We start from the raw sequence: 7,312 nt of genomic DNA, 5'->3' as shown, positions 1-7,312 counted from the left end.
GAAAACACATATAAATTTTAATCGAGTAGTCATTGGGACTTGGTGTCAGTTTGGACAACAATATTTTTCCCTTTTTCAATATAAATATTTTCAAAACAGTGTTTAGTTATGCATTAAAATGATTTTTCTTTTTTTCTACTATATTAGAAGTGAAAATAGCAGTTTAATTTCAACATGGATACTTAAATCATTTAATTTATATTTAAGAATATTTTAGATTTTGTAAATGCTAAAGGAAATTATGGCGTGCTAATCATAAAATTGGCCACCGGAAGGTTGGCTATCTAAAATTTTCTTTCATATTCATTGTCTTCTACTGCTTTATTTTTTGCTCTACTCTTTTCAGTCTGGGTTTGAACCGTATTCTTCCACTCAGTTTTTCAAATTTTATTAGTAATTATTTTTGTGTAATTTATTTTTCTATCTGTTGATGGCCTTAAAAGTTGGTGATGCCAAAGGCAAGGCCCGTGAAGTCATAAGTGGTGAAAGGATATACTCAATAAGTGAGTCCAAAAGTTAATATTTTCTTCTCCTACAACTATGTAGTAAGTTGGTTCGATTTGATTCGATTTAATCTATAACTTGATGATTGTAATTAGCTCAGTCGTGATATATCTGTTCGATTACCTATGATGGTCCCTTCAAAGTGACAAAAAATATATTTTGAATTGATAAATTATAGGTTTAATCAGAATTTTTGATTTGTGAAATACTCCTCTTTCTAAAATTCAAACATGAGATTGATCTTAAAGTCAAGTTAGAAATTTTTTCGAGCATAGAATTTAACGTTTCATTTTTTATATCTATTTCTTCAGGTTCTTATCTTTTTCATCTATCAATTTTTTATTGTTCTAATTTATGTAGCACGGTTTGAATTTTAAGATTCAAACTATTGAAGTTTGATTGTGAATTTAGGGATGAAATTCGAAACATGCCCACATAAATTGGCATGTAGGGAATGTTTCTTTCATCCACTTTTTATGGTTGATTAAAGTTTTCAAGCTCTTTTATATGGTTGTGATATTGTGAAATTACTACTCTACTATATTAGAAGTAAGCAAATTTCAACATGCTTTGTTTCACTAAAGGTATTTTCTTCTTTTTACTACTATTGTTTGCGTGTCATTTATTAGCTGAACGGGCTTTTGCGTGTCACAACAAGCATGTATAGTCCAGTTCTTTTCAGTTCCTTCTCCTACTTTCCATTTTCGATATTCTAAATCATCTCACAGGTATTTTCCTCTTCTTCGCCCATCTCTTTCTTTTTTCTTACATCTAAATTAGGAAAAAGGTTGCACTCTCTCTTCTTGCATAGAAAGTTTCATGCTTTTTCTTTATCTTGTTTAATTTTGATTTATATTTTTCTGCATATTTGAATCTCTGCACCTTCAATTTTGTTTTGGTTATTTCGAATTTTTGATCTCTCTACCTTTAATTTTGATTTTTCATTATTTGATATTTTTGGACTCTGATCGGGTACTTCAAAGATACTTCATGAAAGACAATTTTCCCATTATCTTCAAAAGTTATGTAAGATTTGATTTTTTATTTATTTTTTTAAAAAAGGGTAAATTTCGTTATATGTAAAGGAAAAAATAAAAGTTTGTTGTTACACTGATTACATTAACTTTCTGGCTTTGTTAATTTTATGATTCAATGTTTTTATCCTCAGTTTGTCACCCTCTGTTTTGAAATTATTTTGACTTGTATTATGAAATTAAGCAGTACTTTATTTTGGACTGCTACATATGTCTTTCGCAGTAGCATCTACTCATTAGTTCATCTTCTTTTTAACCTTCAAATCTTGCGTCAATTCTCTATGTTTGTCAATTTCATTCTTCCACTGTTTGTGGATTTTCGATCTTTGATTGGTGATGATACGAGGTTTAATAAAGTTTATTTATTCCCCCGATTCTTTTTCTCTTTTTATTTTTTTTCTTTGTTTTCAATATAATTTCAGGATAAATTGTTATTATTATTTTTTGTAATGTCTATTTTCTCTTTTAAATCAGCCGTTATTGGAATTATTTTCTCCGACCTCATTGTACTAATTGAATTTTTGATTCTTTTTTGAACTGCAGTGCTAATTTGTGGATCTTGTACTGCTTTTTGGTATTGAAACTGCAGGTATATGTCGCTTCAAATTAATTTTACTGATGCTTCTTTTTTTCACGATTATGTGCTTAGTTCCATGTCGGCTATGGAAAAGGAGTTTGGATTCTTTATATTGTTTGAGGTTGAGTTAGATGGTGTTCAATGCTTTAGCATCACATCAAAATCGTACATCCCAAACATTATTTCATATATTGTCGTGCCCCAATCCCAGTATTGTTCTTTCTTCTCTAATCCTTCGTAATGATTCCTATCAAATTAGTGACTTGAATCCATCTTACAATTAGGGTGAAGGATGCTTACCACCCGTGCAACCCCATCTTAATATTTTTCATGTTCCAAAAGAGCAAAATAATATTATGTTACCTTTGTCTGAAAAAAAAAAAGAACAAATAAAAATTGCATTCAAACAAGAGACACCTACGTGTGAACAGAAAACAAAGAAAAGAAGTGACATATTTATCTCCAATTACCTTGCTTCTAGGGAAATTTCAGCATTACTATTCGTTTGACTGATCCCAATTTTTTTTTTTTATATACTAGACATTAGTAATAAATTAAATGCGCCATTATTGACTGTGTGTTAAGAGAGTTTGGTGTGCTGTGGGTTTTTGTATAGACGCCTTTTTTTCATTTGGAGAGAATTTAATAGTAAAAACTTAGAAAAGATTGGAAATTACTACTTACAATCAGTTGAACTTTTAAAATCATTTATTAATGAAAATTGTGACACGATGATGGAATAGGTAAACTTTCTAATATCCAGGAAGTCATCTGATTTACAAGGCAATAGCCATTAAGGACGACATTGAGCTGAATACTCCCCTCGGTGTAAAACAATGATTAATATGAATGTTATAGTTGAATTTTTCAAAGGGAGAACAACAAAACGCATTTTAAGTAAATAAATAGATTAACTCTGCCTCATAATTAAGAAAGTGAAGTAGCTACTATCATTTTGGAATATGGTTGGCACCACTCCTTTGCTTACTCGACTGCTATAGCCATTGATAGCGCACACTTTTGCTGACCACTTCTTGTAAATTGTCAAGTCACTTCTGCTGTAACATCAGGTACAACTTATAATGTCCACTGAACTATATATTTTGTTTTCTTCTACGATCTAAGTGACAATTTTTGCTTTGATAAAATATCATCCAGTTTAGGAACTAATATGTATATTTGCTCTGCGACTTTTAGAATCTGTAAATAACAAAAGTGGTTCTTGTGGAGCGATATCCTCTATCCAAACTGTAGGTGAGGTTGTGAGACCATTTCTTCATATCTGACCTTGAATTTTGTAAGTGTTGAAAATCGAGAATCAAAATGCAAGTGGTTTGTTGTCTCTATATAACTTAACATACCTCTACATATTGTGAGTGCCTATTTACTTATGATGTATCTCTAGCTTTCTATCGGAAATAACCTCTCTTCTTCTTTGGAGGTAGTGGTTTGGACTGCGTACATTTTACCCCCCTAAACCCAACTATGTGGGAATACACTAGGTTTGTTGTTGTTGTTGTCGTTATCGCTAGCTTTCTAAAGAATAGTAAAACAAAATAGCAGCTGAGTAGTATGCAGTTGTGCCTACCTCTTTTTCGCTAGAAAAGAAAATTGAGGCCCCATTTCAGCCACACTGCTTTCTTTGGTCAAAGGTTATATGAACTTGGTAGTGCTTTAAAATCTTTTTGACTTATCACCTTCTACTTTCCTCTTTTATGTCTACGGAGTATTATTTTTAGATGCCCCCTTGATTCTGGACGAAGCCAAGCGGATACATACACTAGGCAAAGGAAAAACCACCATGTCATAGCACCTGGCTAGAGTCGAGAATCTGTCGAAAACAACTCACAAAATAGAGTAAGATTATGTACACACCACTATTATAAAGATAAATTTTTGGAGCTTTTGTTTCAGATTCCTAAGTGAAGGCAGTGTGATACAACATTGTCTATTTGAGCGCTATCACTATAAAATTTAATAGGAGTCTGTTAAAACTCCCTCACGTATCCCAGAAAACTTCAGAATCGAGGTATAGTCGTTCCTGCTGCAAGTAGTTGCTAAAACAATACTCTTTTCCACTTTGCCATTCATGTATGTACAATTTGTTGTAAGAATATACCCTTTAGCCTTTCTTAGTTGTAAGATTATTGAGTTGTAATTTGAACTTGTCATTCCTAATTATGAAGACTTTGCTACTCCTAATGATTAGTTGCTGAATTTATATGCTATTGCATCGATGGACACATTTATGGTCTGCTTTCTTTTCTCTTTACTTAAAGGTTACAGTTTCACGGGAAGAAACATGCCTTGCTAGATCACCTGGCAAATTTATTTGTTAAATGTTAAAGCAAAGATATAAAATTCATCTGCAAGCAGCACATTCTTTAGCCTTGCAACTTTTTCATTTTGTCCTTCCATTTTGTGCCTTTTCTTTTCTTGTAAATGTACATGTTTGGTTTCTTCTGCATTGGTTGAGCATAAATAAATGCATCTAGATTAAAACTAAATTCATTTCTCCTCTTCTTTCCCAGGTATTTTGCTGTCACAACACCACAAAGAAGGCAAAATGCAGCACTATGTAAATAGTCTAGAATGTAAGCAAACGATTGTCAATTATATATTATTTATGTGTAAATAACATATGTATATATTTGCGTTCAGCACGCAAAAAATTTTCAACTTTGGGCCCGTGCACACGGGCCATTACTACCTATTATGTGTATATATAGATATTTTTTAACTACATTTTAATTTCTGAAATTCTTTTTTACATGGATTGTGTTCTCCTGACATTCAGCCATCAAAAAGGACTCGGCAAAATGGGAAAGTCCAGGGTCACATCAGAAACTAGAAACCTGGAGGGTATATCTCTACTATGGGGTGGTAATACTGAGCTTCTCATGCAGTCAATCACGAACCCACCACAACATCAAAGGAGTCAGAATCGATGCAGAATGAGCTAAATCAATATCAAACCAAGATATGTTCTTACCCACTAGAGCTAATACCCATTCAAGATGGGGCTTTCAGCAAAAAGAAGCAGCACATCCACCCACCGGAGAGCACAAAAAAAAAAAAAAGAACAAGTTAGTGCAGTATTCGAATAGGAGATAGAGAAGTAGAAAGTACTCACTATTGAAAGCTGATACACAAGCAGTGGGAGCAAAGCAAAACCATTAATGATCCAGAGGAAAAGAAGCAAAAGCTGGTGATTGAATAGCGTTGGCAACGTCAGGTTCAGGTGCTCAGGGCGGAAGGAAATAAAGGCTGAATTAGGAAACCCTTGTTCTTAGGGTATATGTAATAGAGATAGTTGGTCAAATCGGGTTTTCGAATTGGGCTATAGATTAGATTTTTGTTTCTTAGTTTAGTTGTTTGTTTTTATTTTGGACCAGTTGCCTTCGTTGTGTATTTGATTTTCTTAATTAATCAATAAAATTTAAAATTTGTTTTTTAAAAAAAAAGTATTCTCCTGACTGAGGATTCCGTGATTTTAAAGACCATATTTAAAATAGGAAATGTCACGTGAATTGGATCGTAGCAGTTACTTTTTTACGAGAAAAGAAAATGAAAAGTTGTTCCATGAACTTATAGATGTTTTCTGTTGTCACATATGGCACTTTGCTGGCACTTATGATGTGTGCTTCAAAACTAGAGGTCCTTTTGGTACCATGAGGTTCAGAGCTGAGCAATCACATGGTGCAAACAATGGTAAGTGCCGTAGAAAATATATCACAATACTAGGCAAGTCTGATGCGACAAGTTCACAATTGATTGCAGACGGAGGTTGAATTCGATAATAAATCTCCCACACGAAAGATTCACCTCCCAACAACGCAACCATTCCCTCGCCAATAAACTTAAAGCTTTAAACAAAATACAACAACAATATACCCAATGTACCATTACCTCGGATAAAGTACATAGACTATTTTCAAATTGATTCTAATATTCCAAATTCAATCAAATATAATAATAAATGGATGAAGTAGTAAATATTCTTGATAATAATAAGGAACAAAAAGCAACAAAGTCAGATGTTATGGAATTTGTCATTCGTCCTGTCACTTCAAACATGTTGCCAACTTGACTACACATATATCCAATCAAAATTAAAGTATATAATAAAAAACAAAAATTACAAATAATGACTCCCACTTTGAAAAAAAACTCATCAATCTATTTTAACTAATCTAATCTTCATTAATTCCAAATTAATATCCATATACGTCAACCTCAAAATCTTCTTGTCCATTCTTTTATTTTATTTAAATATGGTATATGTATTTAGGCAGCTTAATCAAATCAAAGGTATGATTATCTTGCAAAGATTTAATTTCATCTTCCATAGCATCAAACTACTTTTCTTTTTCATCAAACTACTTTTTTTTTCTTCACTTTTCATGGCCTCATCAAGACTCTTAGATTCTCCCCCGTCAGTCAAACGTACATACTCACTGGGAGAATAACGAGATGAAGGTATTCTTTCTCTTGTAGATCGTCTGAGAGAACTCTCTGGAGCATCAACAACTGGTTGCTGATCAACCATATCAACTTGCACTGGAGCATCAACAACTTTTTGCTGGTCATTCTGAACATGATCATCATCTTCATTATCAACTTGATTTTCATCATCATGAAGATTTTCTTCAGGAGCAGTAGTCAAAAGAACTAGATCAATATCAACTAAGCTCTCACTACTCTGAGAATCAACCTTCCCAGCTTTGTCAAAATCTTCAATTGTTTGGTCTTCAAAGAACACAACATCGCGACTTCTAACAAGTTTCTTCTCAATTGGATCATAGAAACGATAGCCAAATTCATCTTGACCATAACCAATGAAGATACACTGTCTAGTTTTAACATCCAACTTTGACCTTTCATCCTTAGGAACATGAACAGAAGATTTACACCCAAAGACTCTAAGATGGTCATAAGAAACATTCTTATCAGACCAAACTCTGTCAGGGACATCACCATTCAAAGCAACAGTAGGAGATAAATTGATAACATAAACAACCGTATTAAGTGCTTCTGCCTAAAAGGAATTTGGTAGTTTAGCATCTGAAAGCATACATCTAACCCTATCAACTAGTGTTCTGTTCATCCTGTCTGCTAAGCCATTCAACTGAGGAGTCTTTGGAAGAGTTTTCTGATGCCGAATACTCTGCTCTCTGCAATATCTATCAAAAGGACC

The 7,312-nt window shown here is 33.1% G+C and overlaps 1 long non-coding RNA gene across 1 annotated transcript; it reads left to right on the top strand.

Annotated features, from left to right (window-relative positions):
• Positions 1–576: 576 nt before the first annotated feature.
• LOC107863975 lies at positions 577–5,579 on the top strand. The gene is made up of 4 exons (XR_001672537.2): positions 577–1,232; positions 2,082–2,127; positions 4,647–4,709; positions 4,913–5,579. It is a non-coding gene; the product is annotated as an uncharacterized LOC107863975 (long non-coding RNA).
• The last annotated feature ends 1,733 nt before the right edge of the window (positions 5,580–7,312 follow it).

The sequence above is a fragment of the Capsicum annuum genome, chromosome 3 (genome assembly GCF_002878395.1).
Source record: "Capsicum annuum cultivar UCD-10X-F1 chromosome 3, UCD10Xv1.1, whole genome shotgun sequence".
NCBI lineage: Eukaryota > Viridiplantae > Streptophyta > Magnoliopsida > Solanales > Solanaceae > Capsicum > Capsicum annuum.
This window is presented reverse-complemented; position numbering and strand designations above follow the sequence as displayed.